The sequence below is a fragment of the Ovis canadensis genome, chromosome 2 (genome assembly GCF_042477335.2).
Source record: "Ovis canadensis isolate MfBH-ARS-UI-01 breed Bighorn chromosome 2, ARS-UI_OviCan_v2, whole genome shotgun sequence".
NCBI lineage: Eukaryota > Metazoa > Chordata > Mammalia > Artiodactyla > Bovidae > Ovis > Ovis canadensis.
In genome coordinates, this window is record NC_091246.1 from 120,299,677 (window position 1) to 120,324,145 (window position 24,469).

Below are 24,469 nucleotides of genomic sequence, written 5' to 3' on the forward strand. Positions count from 1 at the left end.
AGTCTGAGATGCCCAGGTAAGCCATACCTGAATGCTTGACCTGCAAAAACTGTGAGTTCATATTCGCCTTTTTGTTTGTTTTTGTCTGTACCATACTGCATGCAGGATTAGTTCCCTGATCAGGGATGGAATTCAGAGTTCTAATCACTGGGAAGCCACAGAATTCCTTGCTTGTTGTTTTAAGTAGATAAGTTTTGGGATAATTTTTTAGGCAGCAATAAGCAATTATTACATTTCCTACTCCTACCAAGAACCTGTAAATCTGCTTTCAGTAGGGAGACCATATAATTAACCACCTTGTTTAGAACAATTCTGAGAATAAAATTATGCTGGAATGACAGACATAAACTTGGATCATCCCTGGCAAGTCAGGACATATAGAACATAAGGAATACTTGTGGCATGTTGGAATTCCTCTGAGGTTTTCTTATATTCCATACTTGGTCTGGAGGTGCTGGATGCCAACATCTTCCTTCTGGGGCATCAGAGCTAGATCTTGGTTTTCTTCTGCACATGCCTCTGGCCTGGCCACTTAGGGCTCAGACCTAATCACCTGATTGCCATGGTGGGTTTGCTTTCCTACCATTCTTTGTGCACTGGATGCTGGGTCTATCTATTAGGATTTAGAATAACTAGGAATGGTAAGCTCTTTCTCTCTCCCTTCGGTGCCATGGGAGTGGGATCTGAGGCAAGGAAATGTCCATCTTGTCTAAAGTCCAAGCCAAGAGTACGTTTCCCGCTCCTAGAAACGTGGCTTGAGTGGCCCTGGTGAAGCCTGAGCTTATATACGGGCAAAGAACCTAATTTCAGGGGGAATTATGGCAAGGATGTCTATGAACTGGAATTGTAGTACCATTTAGGAAGAGCCTCTCTTGCCTTCTCACAGTAACTTCTTGTTCTCTTGCTTCTGAACTGACCTCTCAGACCAAATTCCAGAAGGAACTGTTCTGGTCACTTTAGTAAGTCAACTCATTCCTTGTGTGTGAGATCTTTATGAGCAGTCCAGCTGGGGAGTAGCTGATAACTTACCGATGGGCTACCTTTGTGGGAATGTGCATTCAGCTGCACAAAACAACTACCCACAGGCAACAAGCAGTCCAATATTGCTTCCTTGAGCAGGGCTGAAAGTAGGGCCTGATCAGCTGAAATGGAACACTGGTTATGGTGGCACCCTTGAGTCTCTTCCAGAATCAGCAAGGTGACTTGGCCACACTGTCTTTTCAACCACATCTTGAGATGCCTCTTGACTGGAGTGTCCTCACAATCATTCTGACAGGTTGTGCAGTGATAGCATTTTCTTTCTGTCTGATTCTCTTGCTGTTCTGAACTCCATGGTGGCAGAAAGCAAAAATGATTCCTAAGAGGCTTCAGAGTGGCAGACCCTTCAAGTCAGCGTGGTAATTGAGACACAATTGTATTTAAAATTGCTGCCTTGTGTTTCTGTTTATCCTCGCATTGTGAAGCATCAAGGAATCACAGTTGGCCAGAAAGCATTTGGGTGTGCTCTACTCTGGGCTCCATCCACTAGTGGGGACCTTTTGTAGAAACTTCTCCTTGGCCATTACTACAGTTCTTTTCTGGATAATTCACTTCATTTGGGCAGTGCTTGCTGACTCCCTGTTAATTATACATTGAAAAGGGATGGACACCAATTGATTTCTGTGTTAGACATTCTTGCTCCCATTGCAAAGTTACTTTAAAAGGCCATAAAACATGATCTTTTGATAGATCTTTGAAAGACAAGCATACAGGTAAGTGTTACTTTGCTTTCTCAGTTATTAGTGCTGTTCTTAAATTGATCACCCACCAGGGCCCAATTCAACTTCTCTTCAGTGTCTATTTGAGGCAATTAAACCTCTTCAGGGATTTTAATTGTGGGACACTTGCAACTTACCTCCATACTCAAACAAAAGCAAATTATTTTCTTTGGATCACTCTGGTAAGTAATTTCAAATGAATATCAAAATACCACATTGAAAGGAATTTGGAAATGTTTCAGATGGAGAATTTACATCTTTTTGGAATAAGATTAATAAGCTGAAAAGTGAATCCATGTTCACTGGAGTTGTTTGAACTAATTTTCAGAGAGCATCTCATAACCTAGGGAAAATTAAAGCATCTTCTTAATGAAGGAGACACAAGGTAAATTAGAGTCGTTAAGCAAGGCCATTAGGAAATACTTATGTCCCTTGCCTATCAGTTAAACTCTGTGTGTGTATATAAAATGTATTTTCCAAAACTTAGTTAGATAGTTAACACTTTCTGTGCCTGTAAAGAAGATACTTGAGCTTTACTAAAATTTTAGCCTCTCAAGAACATAAACCGTCCTAGATAATTTACAATATCGTCACACTGATGTCAAGTATTTGGGATATTTGTTATTAGTTGTTGAGTGGAAAACAGTTCCATCCCCAAGCCAACCTATTTTACAAATGAAACGACCCACCACGAGGAGCAACTGCACCACGTTGAGGATCCCTGCCTTCTCTGAGAGGCTCAGCCACTCACAGAGGTGGTGCAGCAAGCATCACTCATGCTTACTTACTGTGGTCCAAAGAAATGAAGGTTTCCAGCTTTGCAAGTACTGTTTTCACACTTGTGTTAGGAGCTCCTCATTGATAAACTGTTCCATCTTTACTGTAGAAGAACAGGGGGCTGTTGGTGGTATGCTTACTCAAAATTTATGCTTACCCAAATTAACTGCTTGTCTACCTGTGAATCTGCACACCTCACACCATAATCTTCCAGCTGAAACCACACAACTCATCTCAGGACTTAATGAAGCTCAGGTTGTTTATGTTTCAGCACAGAAGGAATTCAGTGAGAGGCAGTGTTAGGCAAAAAGTAGATTTATTAATACAGGATGCTTGTGAAGGATGTAAGCAGGCAAGGTGACTCTGCCCTGAGAACTAAGTAGGCTACCTTTTTATAAGCAAAGGAAAAGTGAGGAAGGAGAGGAGACTGCATTCATCCTCTCCCTCTATAAAGATATTGCTAGAAAATGGGGCACAAGAGGATGGTCATGTCTTAACCCTAGTGAGTCCCTGGGATGGGCTGCCAAGTGAGGGTCCTTGGCTTCACACAGGAAAGAATTCAAGAGTGAACCAGAGTAAAATGAAATCAGAGATACACATTCCATAGGCAAAGAGAGCAGCCCTGGAGTGTGGGGGAGGTTAGTCTTTTCAAAGGATTTTCTCTCTTTCTATTTTGGCTGCCCTGGGTCTCTGCCGCTTTGTGTGGGCCTTCTCCAGCTGCGGCGAGCTTTGCTGTGGTGCACACGTTTCTCACTGCAGTGGCTTCTCTTGTGGAGTGTCGTCTCCGTGTGTGCGGGCGTCAGCAGTGGCGGCCCCTGGGCTCCAGAGTGCAGGGTTAGCAGTTGTGGCCTGTGGGCCCGGTTGCTCTAAGGCATGTGAACTCTTCCCAGACAAGGGCTCAAACCTGTGTTCCCTACATTGGCAGATGGATTCTTATCCATTGTGCCACCAGAGAAGTCCTGGGGGTTGGTTGGTTTTTGTAGGCTGGCTAATTCCATAGGTTAATGAGTGAGAGGATTCAGTTCAGTTCAGTTCAGTTGCTCAGTCGTGTCCGACTCTTTGCGACCCCGTGAATCGCAGCACGCCAGGCCTCCCTGTCCACCACCAACTCCCGGAGTTCACCCAGACTCACGTCCATCAAGTCCGTGATGCCATCCAGCCATCTCGTCCTTGGTCGTCCCCTTCTTCTCCTGCCCCCAGTCCCTCCCAGCATCAAAGTCTTTTCCAATGAGTCAACTCTTCGCATGATAGGATTATTCCAACTATTTTGGGGAAGGGTGGGGATTTCTAGTATTTGTGCCATGGTTCACTTTTTGGCCTTTTATGGTCAGCATCAGAACTGTCCACGGCACACATGGGTGTGTTATTTAGCTGATGTATTACAAAGATCATATAAAGGAGGCTCAAGGTCCATTGGAAGTTAAACCTTCTGCCATCTTGGACCTAGTGAGTTCTAACCAGTTTATCTTGTATCCCCTCCTGTCTCACCTGTGTGTACTCTGGATGCTGAGTTCAGGAATCACACCAGCAGTGCTTCTGCTTGAAAAGTGCCTGGTTGTGACTTTGGGACATTGACTTCCTCATGTGAATCCAGGCCTGACTGCAGTTTTCCACATTCCTATGACACTTGTCAGTGGGCTGCAGACCTTATTGTCTAATCCTATGTGATGCTAGGCAGGGGTGAACTCTGGAACCCAGCCACACTGTTGCTAGATCCTGAGCAGATGGGTGAACATGACCACCTCACAGCTGCAGAGGAAAACTCTCAGTCTTGGTTTGATTCATCGCACATTCTTATTCCTAATGTTGACTTATACTGCTCACCAGTGGAGCCTGTGTGAGAGTCACACAGGAAAATGCGAGTGTTGTATGTAACAGTCAGTCCTCAGAGGACTTTAGTGGCTTATGGTCTCCCAAACATAAAACCATCCCAAGCCCTGGAACTCACAGCTGTTAGATGAGCTGTTAAATTAGCCACTGGTCTTAATGGGAATATCTATACTGATAGTGAATATGTGTTTGGGTGTGTCATGCTTGAGGCAAATGAAAAAAAGAAAATGTTTTCTAACACTAATGGGGGTGAAAATAACTCAAGGGAGACTAATTGCTGACTTGCTGAAGTCATTAAAAGTTCACCATCTCATTTCAATAATTCATTCTGGCTCTGTGGAGGCTGGGGGTGGGGTGTGGGATATGGAGGCACTGAGGCCATTGAAGCCTGCTGGGTGGGGCAGGCTGTGTTTAGGCTGGGCAGTGAGGACAGGAACAGGGGTAAATGGGATAAATGTAAAGAAAGTACTTGGTGCTGACTAGAAGGTTAAGGAGACGGAAGAAAATATAACGGGAAGGGAGACCCCTTCCAGGACCCAAGAGTGACACTTGGAAATGTGTCTGAGGAGACACACATGCTGACAAAGCTAGAGACTTCACTGGGAAGGGGTGCCTGGGCAGAGAGCAGGGTAGCTGCTCTGCCATGTGGCTTGCAGCTTCAGGTCTTACGGTGATAGGATTAGTTTCTGGGTGGTCTCTGGTCAACTACTCTGGCTCAGTGGTACAGGCAGTGTTCAGTCAAGATGGATTTCAGTGAAGGACAATCCAAGATGGATTCTGGAAGGGCATATGGACTGGCATCTCCTCTTTCCTTTAGACCTTTCCTGAATTCTTCTGGTTGGTGGTGGCTTGTTAGTTCTGTGTTCTTTACCAGGATCTCCTGTAGTAAAATAACTCATGCAAATTGCTACTGTGGTGCTTGGCCAGAGTGGGTGGTTTCAGTCAATGTTTCCCTTAACAGAAGCATCTAGGAAAAGTGCCTAGACTTTTGGACTGGGCTGTGGGGTAAATAGTTGTGTCTTTCACCATTTATGGGAATACTGGATGAGGGTGCAGGTTTGTAGGACTCATTTTTGGTCACACTGAATTTAAGATGGTTATGTAAATAAATGTTTACATCACTCTGGTTGAAAATAGAAGTTGGATGTGTTGCAGGAGAGGGAAATGTTGGATCCCAGGGCTTGCCCCACTAGGGAGAATTGCCAAGTGAGGCTCCTTGTCTTCCTGCAGGAGAGAATTCAAGAGTGAGCCAAAGCAAAATGATAGCAGGTTTATTTAGAGAGATGCATAGACCAAATGTGGTCCTTCTCAGAAAGTGAGAGTGGCCTCAGAGCCTGGGGTTGTTGGTTTTTACCGGCTGAGTTATTTCATATGCTAATGAATCAGAGGAATATTTTTGCTATTTGGGAAAGAGTCGGGGTTCAGAGGAACTAGGTCATTGCCCACTTTTTGGCTTTTTATGGTCTTCCTGTGACCTGTCATGGAGTAAAGGGGAGTGATTTGTAGCATTATTATGAAATATAATGAGCTAAAGATCAATGACCAGGCCATCCTCAAAGTCACCTGGATTTCCAGCTGGTTTTCAGTGCATCCTAACAGTGGTGCTCTTCTTCATGTATCTAGCAGCTATGTTCTGCCCTGTCCCTCCTGTCTCTGATGGAAAGGAATATTGTGGGTTGGGTGGAAAAATCTCATACAATAGAGCTAGGGGATAAAACACTTGAGATTTAGGGCATTGTTTAGCTGAATGCTGTTAATCCAAATGGAACAAGCTTTTTCTTTGTTTTTGTTATGAGGGATTTAGAAAATAGTTGGAGATCTGAGATCTGCATGGGAAGTGAGGAACTGGCAGACTCTACCTGTTGATCACAAAGCATGCGAGGTGAAGAAGCGGGCTCCTGCTATCCTCACAAGAGAACCAAACACCAGGCAAAGCCGAGCAGAAGGACATAAAATATTATGGGTTATGCAGATATTGTGGGGCATGAAGTAGTATTTTAGGAGGTATTTTCACTTTTCTTTGGAGGAAGATACTTTCATCCAGGACTTCAAAAATTAGTCCTGAAGCAATTTTTCAACTATAATGCGTACGTGCAGTCAAAGACAATAGGATACACATGGAAATACAATACCATGAATGAAAATTAGAAGCATCATCCCATCACTCTGAGAAATTAACAATGGACTCAGACTCAGGTATTGAAATCATCAAACAAATATATAAAACAACTCTGCTTACTCTATTTAATAAATTAAGGACATGCTTGGAAATAACTGCAGGGAGCAGAAAGTTATTTAGAAAATTTGAAAAAATAATAGCAGAGCCTCTAGCAATAATCAAGATAAAAATTTCATCTGATATCTCTTGATCTTCTTGTTCCTGTAACATTCTGTTTGGGAGCCCTGAGCTACCATGTAAGAAGGCCAACTAGCCTGAAGATGACTTGCTGAAGAGACTTCATGTAGACACTGTGATCAACAGTCTCAGGTGAGCCTGGTCTTCCAGCCATCCCCTCCAAGGTGGCCTACTGTGAGTGAACCGGTCTTGTACCTCCAAGACAAACCTGTTTATCAGCTGAGCATTGCTAAGAAAGCAGAACAGCTTACTCAGAATAGCCCAGCTGAGCCCTGTCTGAATTCCTGACCCATAAATCATGGCATAAATGAAAATAACCCGTTAATGCCTCACAAAAGAAAGTGAACTTTAATTTTTTTTTTTAAGTAGCCTAAACTGCCAAAATGGCCAGCTGTGCAAAGGGCCTCAATCAGATATCAAGCAAAGGTACAAGCAGCATCTCTATGTGAGTTTTTTGTTTTTTCTTTTTTTCAAGAAAAACGTTTATTATTTGTATATTTTAACTCCTTCTGTACTTCTAGATTTTTTTTTTCTTCTTCTCCCATTTTTCCCCCTTCAGGTGTTGTATTGATTGATTTCATTAGTAGTATTAAATCTATTTAAGCGTTTGAGAATTGTCTTTTTTTAAAAAATTTATTTATTTTAATTGTGATGAAGTTACAAGTTTGAAGATGATGCCACCTATTGGCTAAAGAAGTCAAATATTCGTGACTATTATGGTAATTACTGTGAAGGTCACGATGAACAGACTGACGTGCAAGCTTGTTGAATGAATGCCAGTGATTTGCACAGAGCCAGGAGACAGTGAAGTAGCTCATTACAGGAAATTCCCAATTCCCAGCACACTTTTTGCACAGAGGATGATGTATCATGAGTAAAACAAAGGTGGACAACATGGGTGTGGAATCTGAATATAAAAAAAGTTTTAAGACAACCTTAGCCAATATATTTTGCTTAATTTTTCTTTTCAATGTAAGCACCAGGATAATATGTGATAAAATCTATGTTCCTATAAGCCATGTATTCTTTCAATAAGTATAAAATAAAAATTCTAGTCAAGAAGGTGTCAGTTGACACTGGAGACACAGGTTTGATCCCCTGGAGGAAGAGGTGGCAACCCACTCCAGTATTCTATTCTGAAAATTCCATGGAGAGAGGAGCATAAATAATGACACATTTCATAATCAACAGAGTTTTAGATGTTATGAAATATGATAAATAGTTTAGAGATTCATATCTCATTCATATTTAGTTTTTAGTGGAAAAACAAAATACAAGCAAGGAATTGATGATCATAAAATTCATATGAGCACCTTTGATGCGGGGCAAGGATCAGGAAAAGACTTGTGGGCTTTTGAATGACTGTAGTGTCCTTTGTTTTTAGCTGGCTGTGGTTGGGTATTCATTTTACTATTTGGTGAATTGTAAAATGTAATGTAGGGACTGGACTGCAAAAGTAGGAAGTCAAGAAACACGTGGGACAACAGGCAAATTTGGCCTTGGAATACAGAATGAAGCAGGGCAAAGGCTAATAGAGTTTTGCCAAGAGAATGCACTGGTCATAGCAAACACCCTCTTCCAACAACACAAGAGAATACTCTACACATGGACATCACCAGATGGTCAACACTGAAATCAGATTGATTATATTCTTTGCAGCCAAAAGTGGAGAAGCTCTATAAAGTGAGCAAAAACAAGCCTGGGAGCTGACTGTGGCTCAGATCATGAACCCCCGATTGCCAAATTCAGACTTAAGTTGAAGACCGTAGGGAAAACCACTAGACCATTGAGGTATGACCTATATCAAATCCCTTATGACTTATACAGTGGAAGTGAGAAGTAGATTTAAGGGACTAGATCTGATAGACAGAGTGCCTGATGAACTATGGACAGAGGTTCATGACATTGTACAGGAGACAGGGATCAAGACCATCCCCATGGAGAAGAAGTGCAAAAAAGCAAAATGGCTGTCTGGGGAGGCCTTACACATAGCTGTGAAAAGAAGAGAAGCAAAAAGCAAAGGAGAAAAGGAAAGATATAAGCATCTGAATGCAGAGTTCCAAACAACAGCAAGAAGAGATAAGAAAGCCTTCTTCAGCGATCAATGCAAAGAAATAGAGGAAAACAACAGAATGGGAAAGACTAGAGGTCTCTTCAAGACAATTAGAGACACCAAGGGAACATTTCATGCAAAATGGGCTCTATAAAGGACAGAAGTGGTATGGACCAGATATTAAGAAGAGGTGGCAAGAATACACAGAAGAACTGTACAAAAAAAAAAAAAATCTTCACGACCAAGATAATCATGATGGTGTGATCATTCATCTAGAGGCAGTAATCCTGGAATGTGAAGTCAAGTGGGCCTTAGAAAGCATCACTACAAACAAAGCTAGTAGAGGTGATGGGATTCGAGTTGAGCTATTTAAAATCCTGAAAGATGATGCTGTGAAAGTGCTGCACTCAATATGCCAGCAAATTTGGAAAACTCAGCAGTGGCCACAGAAGTGGAAAAGGTCAGTTTTCATTCCAATCCCAAAAAAAGCCAATGCCAAAGAATGCTCAAACTACTGCACAATTGCACTCATCTCACATGCTAGTAAAGTAATGCTCAAAATTCTTCAAGCCAGGCTTCAGCATTACGTGAACCATGAACTTCCAGATGTTCAAGTTGGTTTTAGAAAAGGCAGAGGAACCAGAGATCAAATTGCCAACATCTGCTGGATCATTGATAAAGCAAGAGAGTTCCAGAGAAACATCTATTTCTGCTTTATTGACTATGTCAAAGCCTTTGACTGTGTGGATCACAGTAAACTGTGGAAAATTCTGAAAGAGATGGGAATACCAGACCACCTGACCTGCCTCTTGAGAAACCTATATTCAGGTGAGGAAGCAACAGTTAGAACTGGGCATGGAACAACAGACTGGTTCCAAATAGGAAAAGGAGTACGTCAAGGCTGTATATTGTCGCACTGCTTATTTAACTTATATGCAGAGTACATCATGAGAAATGCTGGACTGGAAGAAGCACAAGCTGGAATCAAGTTTGCCAGGAGAAATATCAATAACCTCATATATACATGTGATGGCACCCTTATGGCAGAAAGTGAAGAGGAACTAAAAAGCCTCTTGATGAAAGTGAAAGAGGAGAGTGAAAAAGTTGGCTTAAAGCTCAACATTCAGAAAATGAAGATCATGGCATCTGGTCTTATTGCTTCATGGGAAATAGATGGGGAAACAGTGGAAACATTGTCAGACTTTATTTTTTGGGGCTCCAAAATCACTGCAGATGATGAGTGAAGCGATGAAATTAAAAGACACTTACTCCTTGGAAGGAAAGTTATGACCAGCCTAGATAGCATATTCAAAAGCAGAGACATTAATTTGCCAACAAAGGTCCATCTAGTCAAGGCTATGGTTTTTCCTGTGGTCATGTATGGATGTGAGAGGTGGACTTGAAGAAAACTTAGTGCCAAAGAATTGATGCTTTTAACTATGGTGTTGGAGAAGACTCTTGAGAGTCCCTTGGACTGCAAGGAGATCCAACCAGTCCATCCTAAAGGAGATCAGTTGGAAGGACTGATGCTAAAGCTGAAGCTCCAGTACTTTGGCCACCTCATGTGAAGAGGTGACTCATTGGAAAAGACTCTGATTCTATGAGGGATTGGGGGCAGGAGGAGAAGGGGATGTCAGAGGATGAGATGGCTGGATGGCATCACCGACTCGATGGACATGAGTTTGAGTAAACTCCGGAAGTTGGTGATGGACAGAGAGGCCTGGCATGCTGCAATTCATGGGATCACAAAGAGTCGGACATGACTGAGCGTCTGAGCTGAACTCAACTGAAATGTGTGTTTTATGTTATTTTCTATTTAAGTTATTTTCATGATAAAAACTTAAATTATAAACTCAGTTGTAAAGTTGGGTATCCCTTAGCATTCAGTGGGGATCCTGTTCCCTGAGGAAATTGTTTATATTGAAAGATGCAACAGCTTGGGTGCAGCAAGGAAGCTATATGTTTCTTGCCTGCCAGAAGGATGCCAACTCTTGGCCAAGGTGAACTGTGCAGAGTAGCAGTCACTGAATTTGTTATTGAATGCAAATTCATGTGCCTGACACACTGTGAGGCCAAGCAAGCTGAAACATTACAGTTTGGAGAAAAGAAAGGTTTATTGCAAGGCCATGTAAGAAGAAAGCTGGCTTGTGCCCAACAGGCCTGAACTTCTTGAAGGGTAAAGCATTTTAAAGGCAACGTGAGTGAGGGGTGTGGTTAAGTTATTGCAAACTTCTCTGTGTAGGAATCCTTTGTTCTTTCAGCTGTCTGCAGTAGATCAGTCACAATGTTCCTATAAATATACAATAAGACGAATGTTATTCTCTGTTCTGTAACTTAAAAATCTCATATGAATGGACTCTTTTTAAGTTTAGATTCTTGAGATTAGGCTAGTCTGTATATTTCAGGCTAGAGGCAACATTCTTTTACAAACAGTGCAGAGCCAGCGTGACTAAGCACAGGCAACAGAGCATAAAGTTTAAAGTAAAAAGAAGAGATCTAATATAGAGTCAGATTTGTTCTTCCCTATTACAGTGTTACCCTCCCTGGGTGGCAGATGCCAATTTGCTGAGAAGGAACTGGCCAGTTGGTGGCTGCCTTCAAGTGTGGGTTTGGCACTTTTTTTCTAGAATGTATAATTTTTTTTTTCTTGGGTCCATCAGTGGAAAAATGAATTCTTTTTCAAATTCTAGGGAAATCTGTATAAATGGCAGTGTGAAACATGGCAGTAAACTATAGAAATTAGCAAGGTTTAGGGGTGGGGTGCTGGTTGTAACACAAACCTTGTGAGAGGAGAAATAAGATTTCTTGGGAACAAAGTGAGATTTGGAGGCAAAAAGCCTTTAACTCATCAGTCATTCACTGTAGTTTCTCTGGGTGTGGAAATAATAAGAAAGGTAAAATAAGAGAGGTCCTGTAATTAAGCAATGTGGAAACAGATATGCAAGTGTCAGGGACTTGAGCATAGACGAATGCAAAGGGTAGACTCCTATGGGATGGGTGTTCCAGGCATACATCTCTTTCTAGAAGGAGGATGAGGATCATCTTTGTTGGGGCAGAAGTGGATGGCTTTCCTTTCAGATGCTTTGGGACCTCTGTCGTGAAGGGTGGTGTACTACAAGTCATGGCCTTGGGGAGAGCAGGAGGAGAGCTCTTATTGTTGCTTTAGGTGTGTCTGTGCTGTGCAGGTGTTATTTGCATGTTCATGTGTGAAACAGCCCTTTCAAAACTCCTGTGTGTGGGTTGAATTTATTAAACATTCTAAGATCTGGGTCCTCAAAGTAGAGACCTAGTTGTTAGGCACACAGGGAACAAAGGAGGCACCAATCACTTATCCCCTAATCTCTAACTGCTGGCGTCTTCACCCTTGGGTGAGGCGGCCAGTCTGGGCCTCAGCTGCTTGGTCAGGCACCAAGGGGGCGCCTGTCTGAGGCTTGTCTGAGGCCATGGCTTTCCTTCTGCCCTGTGTGCATCACTGTGGTCAGACACAAGGTTAAGCTCCAGTGCTCCCAGAATGGCAACAGAAGAAGTCGGATTTTCATTTTATTGGCTTTATCTATGCAGCGAAATACAGTGTAATAACACAAACCAAAAAAGGAAGATTCTGCTCATCAGTATGGGGTTTTAGCTACTCCCTTTCCACAAAACAATAAATCCAGTCTTAACATTTTCAGCTTTCTCTTGAGTCTCATTCTCTTTTCCCAAAGTGAGATAATTATAACAATATTCTTAAAGAAATTCTGTGTATGTGTGTAGCTTTCCCTTTTCCAGTTGGTATTAAACTTACTTGGTAAAAGAGACAGCTTGGAGACAACTGGTAATACTTAATATGTGGTGAAATGAGGGGGGCTGCTTACCATAACAGCTAGGTAAATAGACAGTACTTAATACTCTGATAATTTTAGTGTAATATTTGAATGGCTTAACTGAGAGATGTGTGCACGTGAGCACATATGTGCACATGTGTGTGTGCTCAAGTATACATGTAATGTGTGTGCTCAGTTGTGTTTGATTCTTTGCAGCCCCAAGGATTGTAGCCCGCCAGGCTCCTCTGCCCTTGAAATTTTTTAGGCAAGAATACTGGAAAGTGAAAGTTGCTCAGTCATGTTTGACTCTTTGCGACCTCATGGACTACATAGTCCGTGGAACTCTCCAGGCCAGAATACTGGAGTGGGTAGCCTTTCCCTTCTCCCAGGGGTCTTCCCAACCCTGGGTCAAACTCAGGTCTCCCGCATTGCAGGCGGATTCTTTACCAGCTGAGCTATCAGGGAAAACTGGAGTGGGGTGCCATTTCCTACTTGAGGGGACCATCATGACCCAGGGACTGAACTTGTGTCTCTTGTCTCCTTCATTGGCAAGTGGATTCTTTATCTCTAGTGCCACTTGGGTAGCCCATGTAATAGGGAAAAACAAATCTGATTCCGTACAGCATGTTTCTTTTACTCTAACCTTTGTATGCTATTGTTTTTGTTACAAATTAAGAATGTTGTCTATTGACTATGCCAAAGCCTTTGACTATGTGGATCACAATACACTGTGGAAAATTCTGAAAGAGATGGGAATACCAGACCACCTGACCTGCCTCTTGAGAAATCTGTATGCAGGTCAGGAAGCAACAGTTAGAACTGGACATGGAACAACAGACTGGTTTCAAATAGGAAAAGGAGTACGTTAAGGCTGTATATTGTCACCCTGCTTATTTAACTTCTATGCAGAGTACATTATGAGAAACGCTGGACTGGAAGAAACACAAGCTGGAATCAAGATTGCTGGGAGAAATATCAATAACCTCAGATATGCAGATGACACCACCCTTATGGCAGAAAGTGAAGAGGAACTAAAAAGCCTCTTGATGAAAGTGAAAGAGGAGAGTGAAAAAGTTGGCTTAAAGCTCAACATTCAGAAAATGAAGATCATGGCATCCGGTCCCATCATTTCATGGGAAATAGATGGGGAAACAGTGTCAGACTTTATTTTTTTGGGCTCCAAAATCACTGCAGATGGTGACTGCAGCCGTGAAATTAAAAGACGCTTACTCCTTGGAGGAAAAGTTATGACCAACCTAGATAGCATATTGAAAAGAGACATTACTTTGCCGACTAAGGTCCGTCTAGTCAAGGCTATGGTTTATCCAGTGGTCATGTATGGATGTGAGAGTTGGACTGTGAAGAAGGCTGAGTGCCTAAGAATTGATGCTTTTGAACTGTGGTGTTGGAGAAGACTCTTGAGAGTCCCTTGGACTGCAAGGAGATCCAACCAATCCATTCTGAAGGAGATCAGCCCTGGGATTTCTTTGGAAGGAATGCTAAAGCTGAAACTCCAGTACTTTGCGAAGAGTTGATTCACTGGAAAAGACTCTGATGCTGGGAGGGATTGGGGGCAGGAGGAGAAGGGGATGGCAGAGGATGAGATGGCTGGATGGCATCACTGACTCGATGGACGTGAGTCTGAGTGAACTCCGGGAGTTGGTGATGGACAAGGAGGCCTGGCGTGCTGCGATTCATGGGGTCACAAAGAGTCGGATACGACTGGGCGAATGATATGAACTGAACTGAACTGAAGAATGTTGTCTATAGCCTGAAATATACAGGATATCTCATTCTTAAGGCTCCGGCCTTTAAAGATGTAAGACTTCCATTCATATAGGGATAAAAAGTTGCAGAACAGAGAATAACACTTGTCTTGTTGGAGGTTCACAGGAGCATTCATGACCTGACCCACATGGAAAGCAGCAAGAACAAAGGAGTCTGACACCAAGAAGCTGAAACAACCAACCACACCCACTCCCCTTTTAGTATAAAAGAAGCCTGAATTCTCACTTCACATACTTGGAGGTTGCACATACCTCAAGAATGAACTGAAATCTTAAGAGACATCTTTCTTGGGAATTCCTCTGTTCTGTTGTAAAGGATGAGGTATGAGCATCACACCTCATTGGAATTTTCCCAGTAGAGATATTTTGGAAAATCTCTCCTTTTAGTGGAGTTTCTTCAAGCTTTTGGACTCTGTGGAACTGAAACATTTAAAATTAAAGAATGAATTTTGGAATATAAATGAAGAAGGCTTTATTTAATTCTATTGGTTTTATTTTTTGCTTTGAGAATTTTTTTTTAACCTAGTAACCTTACTTTGATTCTGGAAAGATATTTATAAGTAAATTCAGTTTGGCTATTTCATTGTCTTAGCGTACTTCATAAAATCAAAACAGACATCACATTTATTCATTTTCTCACTGCCCCCTTCAATACCCTCTCTCAGTATTTTGGATAGGCTTCAAAATACCTCTTAGTTCCTCTGTAATAGTAAACTCCTAATACATCCAATTTGAATCTTCTTTCCTCCCTTGTTTCCCCATACCCTGGAACTTCAACCAGGTTTGTAAGCCTGAAATGGGGACAGAGCCTAGGAGGCCATCTTCACTATTATCTTGCTTTACTTCACCTTGCCTGCTAGCTTTTATTTCTGGTCCTGCAGGGCTGGTATGAGACAGAAGAGGCAGGGATGTCTCACCTGCCTGGTATGGTTGTCACCTAGCACTGGACATCAGTCATGCACAGTTTCTGACTTTGTCTCATGGGTACCTTGGAGGTTTCATGAGATCTTCTTTCCATCTCTCAATGGGGTCCTTGGACCACTCCTTATTAGAGGATTTTCCATCTCCCTCTACCTGGTGACTTTTTAGGTGTGTTTCCTTTTGAGAAGATTACAGATTTGTTTGTTTCTGTGATGTTGGGGAGACCTGTGACTTTTCCTCACTTTTAGAAGAAGTTTGGCCCTCTCCTGATGCTGCATTCATCTTTCTGTTCTGTCTTAGATGTCCTGAACTTACCCTTTGCCTTTAGACTTCTCTTGGTTGAATCAGAGATGTTCCTGCAAATTGCACACTCCTGGAGGTCTCGGCACGACCTCTGAGTGGTTTTCTTCATAACCTCTGTACCTGGTATCAAGTGAAGAGGTGTCATAGCCCTTGTGTCCACTGGGGTAGTGCCCCTGCATGCCCACAATTCTTCCCACAGGGACTCTTTGATGGCTGCCTTGCTCTTAGCCTTGTTTTTGGTGTTGACTTGTATGATTAATACTTGGAAACCAGTTAGGTAATCTGAACATAAATGTGGTCCAGAAAGCTTTAGAATTTGTGGTACCAGCTGAGTTGTTCATACCTGTGGGACCTCTTAGAAAACTCACAGGGAAAGAGGGCCCCCAAGAGGTATGGCCAACTGCGTGGTACCCTGGTAATTACTGAGGTATTTTGAACCTATAGAGGTGACCACAAACTTTGTTTTCATGCTCTGTGGTGTGCACGCAGCACCTGTAGATGGAAACTTGAGGATGGAATGAAATTGTGATATGTTTCATGCATTCATAAAACCCACATGCATGCCCTTTCAGGCCAGGCTCCCACAGATCTGGCAGATGCTTAGTCCTTACAAATGACAACCATGACACAGAGTGTCAACACGAGGCTTGGGCTGCTCTTCAAGAGTAGTTCTTCTTTATGTTGTCTAAGGTGGCAGACAGAGCTGTTTGTCTTTTAGAATCTGTTGCCCTTATTCCTTTGTAACAGAATCTTGGTTTTGTTAATATGCCTGAATGAAGCCTTCACTTCTCTGCCTCTTGTGCAACTCCTGCTGCCAAGCGATGCAGTCTTGCTGATGAGGTACAAGCTGATGGTTTCCAGTAACGCTTTTGGTTTTATGACCTGGGGTTAGTCTTTCTCTGCTTCCCTCTTGTTAGTAGGCAAAGATGTGGTCAGAGGAATAGCTATTTGTGGCCAGAAGTGGGGGCATATGCTTTCCTAGGACTTTCCCCTTTGGGATTTATTGTTAGAGATAAGTACCCCTTTATGTTTAAGCTACTGTGATTTGAGTTTTCTTTGGCTTAGGGCTTCCCTGGTGGCTCAGAGGTTAAAGTGTCTGCCTGGAATGCTGGAGACTTGGGCTCAATCCCTGGGCTTGGAAGATCCCCTGGAGAAGGAAATGGCAACCCCCTCCAGTACTCTTGCCTGGAGAAACTGATGGAGGGAGGAGCCTGGTGGGCTACAGTCCATTGGGTCGTAAAGAGCTGGACAGGACTGAGCGACTTCACTTTCTTTCTTTCTTCCTTGGCTTATGGCTGAATGTGATCCTGGGTGTCACTCAGTTTTTATCAGTTAAGATAAAGTCTGCTGTTACAATAGATAAACCTCAGCTTCTGGGTGGCTTGGCTAAACACTTTAGCACTGTGCTCTTTGCTAACATAAAGTCCAGTCAATTCATGGAGGGCGAGGGTGGATGGCAGTCTGTGTCATCCACTGACCCAGGCGGGACTCAGCTCCTGGAATGCCCTTGGCATTGACATCTGGCTCCAGACAGTGGAGAAGAGCACACACTTCACCTCCATTCACATTCCATGTCACACAGCATAAACTACAAAGGCTTCTGGGAAATGTAATTCTTATTTGTGCCCAGAAGGGAAAGGAAAGGGTTTGGTAAACAGCTCACTGGCCTCCACCATAGTGTTGCTGTGAGAAATGAGGGATCAAATGCATGATGGCACTTGGTTTTCACAACATAAGGTGTCCTGACTGCAGTGAGGTAGATTTTCCTTCAGCTCATGCTCCCACATAGACAGAACATCTGTCTCTTCTCTACCGACTGAATCAAAGGGATTGTATTTCTCAGGGGAGAGCCCAAATTCCCAGCTTGCATGAAATGGATCTTTCTCTCCAGTGGTGAATAATGTGACATCTAGAGACATCAGCAAGCTATTCTCTACATCTGTTTGAATCTTGCTTTCAGGTTAGGGCCGTGAGCTGAGCTGAAGAACACAGACAAAACTCCATGCCCAGGTGGTTTTTTTTTTTTTTTTCCTTTCTTTTTTTTAGTACAAGTAGATGCTGACTCTATTTTTGATGAAGATCAGATTTTTAGGCACTTGCTTCAGTTTATAAGGATTTCCTCAGGACATCCCTGGTGGTCCAGTGGTTAATAATCTGCCTAGCAATGCAGAGAATGTGGATTTGATCCCTGGTCAGGGAACTAAGATCTCACATAGCAACTAAGATCACACTGCCACTACTGAGCCCACATGCTCTGGAGCCCAGGTGCCACAACTAGAGAGTCTATATGCTGCAATGAAAGATACCGCATGACACAACAAAGACTCATGTACTGCAACTAAGACCCAATGCAGCAAAACAAACAGTGTCCTCAAGCACACCTATGGTCAATTAATCTTCAACAAAGGAGGCAAGAATGTACAATGGAGAAAACACAGTCTTTTTAGCAAGTGGTGTTGGGAAAGCTGGACAGCTGCATGCAAATCAGTGAAATTAGAACATTCCCTCACACCATACACAAAAATAAACTGAAAATGGCTTAGAGACTTAAACGTAAGACATGACATCATAACATTTTTAAAGGTGAATATAGGCAAAACATTTTCTAACATAAATTGTACCAATGCTTGCTTAGGTCAATCAAGACAAAAGAAATAAAAGCAAACATAAGCAAATAGGACTTAATCAAACTTATAAGTTTTTGCACAACACAGGAAACCATAAACAAAACAAAAAGACAATCTGTGGAGTGGGAGAAAAACTTTGCAAATCATGTGACAAACAAGGAATTAATTTCTAAAGTATGCAAACAACTCATACAGTTCAATATGAAAAAAAACAACCTATTCAAAAAATGGGCAAAGACCTAAATAAACATTTCATCAAAGAAGAGATTCAATGGCCAACAGGTACATGAAAAGATGCTCAACATTCATAGTTATTGTTGTTGTTTAGTTGCCAAGGGGTGTCCAATTCTTTAGTGATCCCATGGATTGTGGCCCAATAGGCTTCTTGGTCCATGGGATTTCCCAGGCAAGAATACTGTAGTAGGTTGCCATATCCTTCTCCAGGGGATCTTCGTGACCCAGGGATCAAACCCATGTCTCCTGCATTGGCAGATGGGTCCCTTACCACTGAGCCACCAGCCTTGTCTAACTCAATGAAACTGTGAGCCATGCTGTGTAGCGCCACCCAAGATGGATGGGTCATTGTGAAGAGTTCTGACAAAACGTGGTCCACTGGAGAAGGGAATGGCAAACCACTTCAGCATTCTTGCCTTGAGAACCCCATGAATAGTATGAAAAGGCAAAAAGATATGACACTGAAAGAACTCCCCAGGTTGGTAGGTGTGCAATATGCTACCAGAGAATAGTGGAGAAATAACTCCAGAAAGAATGAAGAGATGGAGCCAAAGCATAAACAATGCCCAGTTGTGGAGGTGATTGGTGAAGGTAGTATCCAATGCTGTAAAGAAAAATATTGCATAGGAACCTGGAATGTTAGGTCCATGAATCAAGGTAAATTGGAAGCGGTCAAACAGGAGATGGCAAGAGTGAACATGGACAGTTTAAGAATCAGTGAACTAACATGGACTAGAATGGGCAAATTTAATTTAGATGACCATTATATCTATACTGTGGGCAAGAATCTCTTAGAAGAAATGGGCTAGCCCTCATAGTCAACAAAAGAGTCCAAAATGCAGTACTTGGGTGCGGTCTCAAAAATGACAGAATGATCTCTGTTAATTTCCAAGGCAAACCATTTGATATCACAGTAATCCAAGTCTGTGCCCCAGCCAGTAATGCTGAAGAAGCTGAAGTTGAATGGTTCTATGAAGACCTACAAGAACTTTTAGAACTAACACAAAAAATGAAAAAAAGTCCTTTTTATCATAGGGGATGGAAATGCAAAAGTAGGAAGTCAAGAGATACCTGGTTTAACAGGCAAGTTTGGCCTTGGAGTACAAAATGAAGCAGAGAAAAGGCTAACACAGTTTTGCCAAGAGAACACACTGGTCATAGCAAGCACCCTCTTCTAACAAGAGAGAATTCTACACATGGACATCACCAGATAGTCAATACATAAATCAGATTGATTACATTATATTCTTTGCAGTCGAAGATGGAGAAGCTCCATACAGTTAGCAAAAACAAGACCAGGAGCTAACTGTGGCTCAGATAATAAATTCTTTATTGGAAAATTCAGACGTAAATTGAAGAAAGTAGGGAAAACCACTAGACCATTCAGGTATGACCTAAATCAAATCCCTTACAATTATACAGTGGAAACGACAAATAGATTCAAGGGATTAGATCTGATAGACAGAGTGCCTGAAGAACTATGGACGGACATTCATGACATTATACAGAAGGCAGTGAACAAGATTATCCCCAAGAAAAACAAATGCAAAAAGGCAAAATGGTTGTCCAAGGAGACCTTACAAATAGCTGAGAAGAGAAGAGAAGAGAAGTGAAAGGCAAAGGAGAAAAGTGAAGATATATCCATCTGAATGCAGAGTTCCAAAGAATAGCAAGGAGAGAAAAGAGAGCCATTCCTCAGTGATCAGTGCAAAGAAATAGAGAAAAACAATATAATGGGAAAGACTAGAGATCTCTTCAAGAAAATTAAAGATATCAAGGGAACATTTCATGCAAAAATGGGCACAATAAAGGGCAGAAATGGTCAAGACAGAAGCAGAAGATACTAAGAGATAGCAAGAATACACAGAAAAACTATACAAAAAAGATCTTCATGACCCAGATAACCACGATGGTGTGATCACTAAACTAGAACCAGAAAACCTGAAATGTGGAGGCAAGTGGGCCTTAGGAAGCATCACTATGTAAAAAGCTAGTGGAGATGATGGAATTCCAGTTGAGCTATTTCAAATCCTAAAAGATGATGCTGTGAAAGTGCTGCACTCATTATGCTAGCAAATTTGGAAAACTCAGCACTGGCCACATGACTGGAAAAGTCAGTTTTCATTCTAATCCCAAAGAAGGGAAATGCCAAAGAATGTTCAAACTACCACACAATTGCTATTATCTTACATGCTAGCAAAGTAATACTCAAAATTCTCCAAGCCAGGCTACAACAGTACATGAACCATGAACTTCCAGATGTTCAAGCTGGATTTAGACAAGGCAGAGGAACCAGAGATCAAATTGCCAACATCCACTGGGTCATTGAATAAGCAAGAGAGTTCCAGAAAAACATCTACTTCTGCTTAATGACTATGCCAAAGGCTTTGACTGTGTGGATCACAACAAACTGTGGAAAATTCTTCAAGTGATGGGAATACTAGACCACCTTACCTACCTCTTGAGAAATCTTTATGCAGGTCAAGAAGCAACCATTAGAACTGGATATAAAACAACAGACTAGTTCCAAATTGGGGAAGTAGTATTTCAAAGCTGTGTTTCGTCACCCTGCTTATTTAACTTCTATGCAGAGTACATCATGAGAAACACTGGGCTGGATGAAGCAGAAGCTAGAGTCAAGGTTGTTGGGACAAATATCAATAACTTCAGATACGCAGATGACACCGTCGTTATGGCAGAAAACAAAGAGGAACTGAAGAGCCTCTTGATGAAAGTGAAAGTGGAGAGTGAAAAAGCTGGGTTAAAACTCAACATTCAGAAAACTAAGATCATGGCATCTGGTCCCATTACTTCATGGCAAATAGATGGGGAAACAATGGAAACAGTGTCAGATTTATTTTCTTGGGCTCCAAAATCATTGCAGATGATGGCTGCAGCCATGAAATTAAAAGACTTGCTCCTTGGGGGAAAAAAAAAGCTATAAGAAACCTAGACAGCATAGTAAAAAGCAGACATTACGTTGCCTACAAAGGTCCATCTAGTCAAAGCTATGGTTTTTCCAGTAGTCATGTATAGATGTGAGAGTTGGACTATAAAGAAAGCTGAACACCGAAGAATTGATGCTTTTGAACTGTGGTGTTGCAGAAGGCTTTTGAGAGTCCCTTGGACTGCAAGGAGATCAAACCAGTCAATCCTAAAGGAAATCAGTCCTGAATATTCATTGGATGGACTAATGATGAAGTTAAACTGCAATACTTTGGCCATCTTATGCGAAGAACTGACTCATTGGAAAAGAGCCTGATGCTGGGAAAGTGTGAAGTCAGAAGTAGAAGGATGAGATGGTTGGAAGGGATCACTGACTACATGGACATGAGTTTGAGCAAGCTCCAGGAGTTGGTGATGGACAGGGAGGCCTGGCGTGCTGCAGTTCATGGGTTTGCAAAGTGTCAGACACGACTGAGTGACTCAACTGAACTGAACTGCTAACGATTGATGTGCCTTTTTTCATATGCCTTTTGGTCACCTCTAAGTCTTCTTTGGAAAACTGCCTATTCAAATCCTCTGCCTACTTTTTAATTGGGTTTGGTTTTTCTTGATGCTGTTGTATGAGTTCTTTATATATTTTGGATATGAACTTTTACAGACATATGATTTGCAAATATCTTCTTCTGTTTGATAGGTGGCTTTTGCATTTTGTAGTTTCCTTCACTGTGCAAGAGATTTTAGTTTGATATAATCCAATGTGTTTATTTTTGCTTCTGTTTCTCTTGCCTGAGGTGACAGATCCAGTAAAATATAAATAAGACCAGTGGCCAAGAATGTACTGCTTGTGTTTTCTTCTCAGAGTTTTATGGTTTCTGGTCTTGCACTTAAGTCTTTAAATCCTTTTGAGTTTACCTTTGCATACCATGTGAGAAAATAGTCCAGTTTAATTCTTTTTCATGGCTGTCCGATTTTCCCAATGTTATTTATTAAAGAGGTTGTCTTTTCCCTATTGTAGATTCTTGCCTCCTTTGTTATGGATTACTATAGAATCATAGGTTTACTTCTGACCATCTCAGTCTAGTGACCTTCTTGTTTAGTTAATTTTATAATTGTTTAAGAGTGTGTTTTTAAATTTCAAGGTATTTCTGAAATTTTCCTCTTTCTTACTCTTTCTCTTCTTAGTTCAATAATATTTTAATTTTTGTGTGTGCCTTATTACACAATAAAATTGCAAGAACAATGTTGAATACAAGTGACAAGAGCAGACCTCCTTTTATGCGCTCATAGGGAAAGCAATTCAGCTTTTCACTACTGTATCCTATTCAGTGTTGGGTTTTTTTTTTTAACTTTATTTTACTTTGCAGTACTGTATTGGTTTTGCCATACATCAACATGAATCCACCACGGGTGTACATGAGTTCCCAATCCTGAACCCTCCTTCCACCTCCTTCCCCATACCATCTCTCTGGGTCATCCCAGTGCACCAGCCCCAAGCATCCTGTATCCTGCATTGAACCTAGACTGGCGATTTGTTTCTTACATGATATTATACATGTTTCAATGCCATTCTCCCGAATCATCCCACCCTCTCCCTCTCCCACAGAGTCCAAAAGTCTGTTCTATACATCTGTGTCTCTTTTGCTGTCTGGCATACAGGGTTATCATTACTATCTTTCGAAATTCCATATATATGTGTTAGTATACTGTATTGGTGTTTTTCTTTCTGGCTTACTTCACTCTGTATAATCGGCTCCAGTTTCATCCACCTCGTTAGAACTGATTCAAATGTATTCTTTTTAATGGCTGAGTAATACTCCATTGTGTATATGCACCACAGCTTTCTTATCCATTCATCTGCTGATGGACATCTAGGTTGCTTCCACTCTTTTTGATATCTAGTTTCATAACTTTGTGTTCAGAAACGATATCTGATATAATTTCTATCTTGAATTTGTTGACACTTATTTTGTGGCCTAACATACAATATATTCTAGGAAACAGTTCACATACATTTGAGAAGAATGTTTTTTCTACTGCTGTTGCGACAGCAGTGTATGTCTATTAAGTTCATTTGTTCTATGCTGTTGTTTAGATCTATTGTTTCCTTTTTTCTCTGTATGGATAATTTATTCATTGTTGAGGGTAAAATTTTAAAGTCCTCAATTGTTACTATGTTGCTGTTTATTTTTTCTTTTAGTTTTGTTGTATTTTATTTCTAAATTAGGTGGTCTGATGTTGAGTACATAAATACTTATGATTGTTTTATATACTTGATGAATTTACTCTTTATCATTATATAATGACTTTCTTTGTGTCTTATGACCATTTTAATTTATTTTGACCATTTTTATCTATAAGTCTATTTTGTATGATTTATGTATATGCTTCTCCTGCATTATTTTAGCTTAAAATTCCCTGAAATATCTTTTTCCACCACCTCATTTTTATCTATGTGAGTCCTTAAAGCTAATACAAGTCTTTTGCGGGCAGCATGTCATTTTATTTTTTTAAAATTGATTTTTTATTGAAGTAAATTACATTACAGAATTTTGTAGTTTTCTAACAAACCTCAATGTGAATCAGCCATAGGTATATATATCAGTTCAGTTCAGTTCAGTTCAGTTGCTCAGTTGAGTCCGACTCTTTGTGACCCCATGAATCACAGTATGCCAGGCCTCCTTGTCCATCACCAACTCCCGGAGTTCACTCAAACTCCTGTCCATCAAGTCGGTGATGCTATCCAGCCATCTCATCCTCTGTCGTCCCTGTCTCCTCCTGCCCCCAATCCCTCCCAGCATCAGGGTCTTTTCCAATTAGTCAACTCTTCGCATGAGGTGGCCAAAGTACTGGAGCTTCAGCTTTAGCATCATTCCTTCCAAAGAAATCCCAGGGCTGATCTCTTTCAGAATGGACTAGTTGGATCTCCTTGCAGTCCAAGGGACTTTCAAGAGTCTTCTCCAACACCACAGTTTAAAAGCATCAATTCACTGGCACTCAGCTCACATCCATACATGACTAGTGGAAAAACCATAGCCTTGACTAGATGGACCTTTGTTGGCAAAGAAATATCTCTGC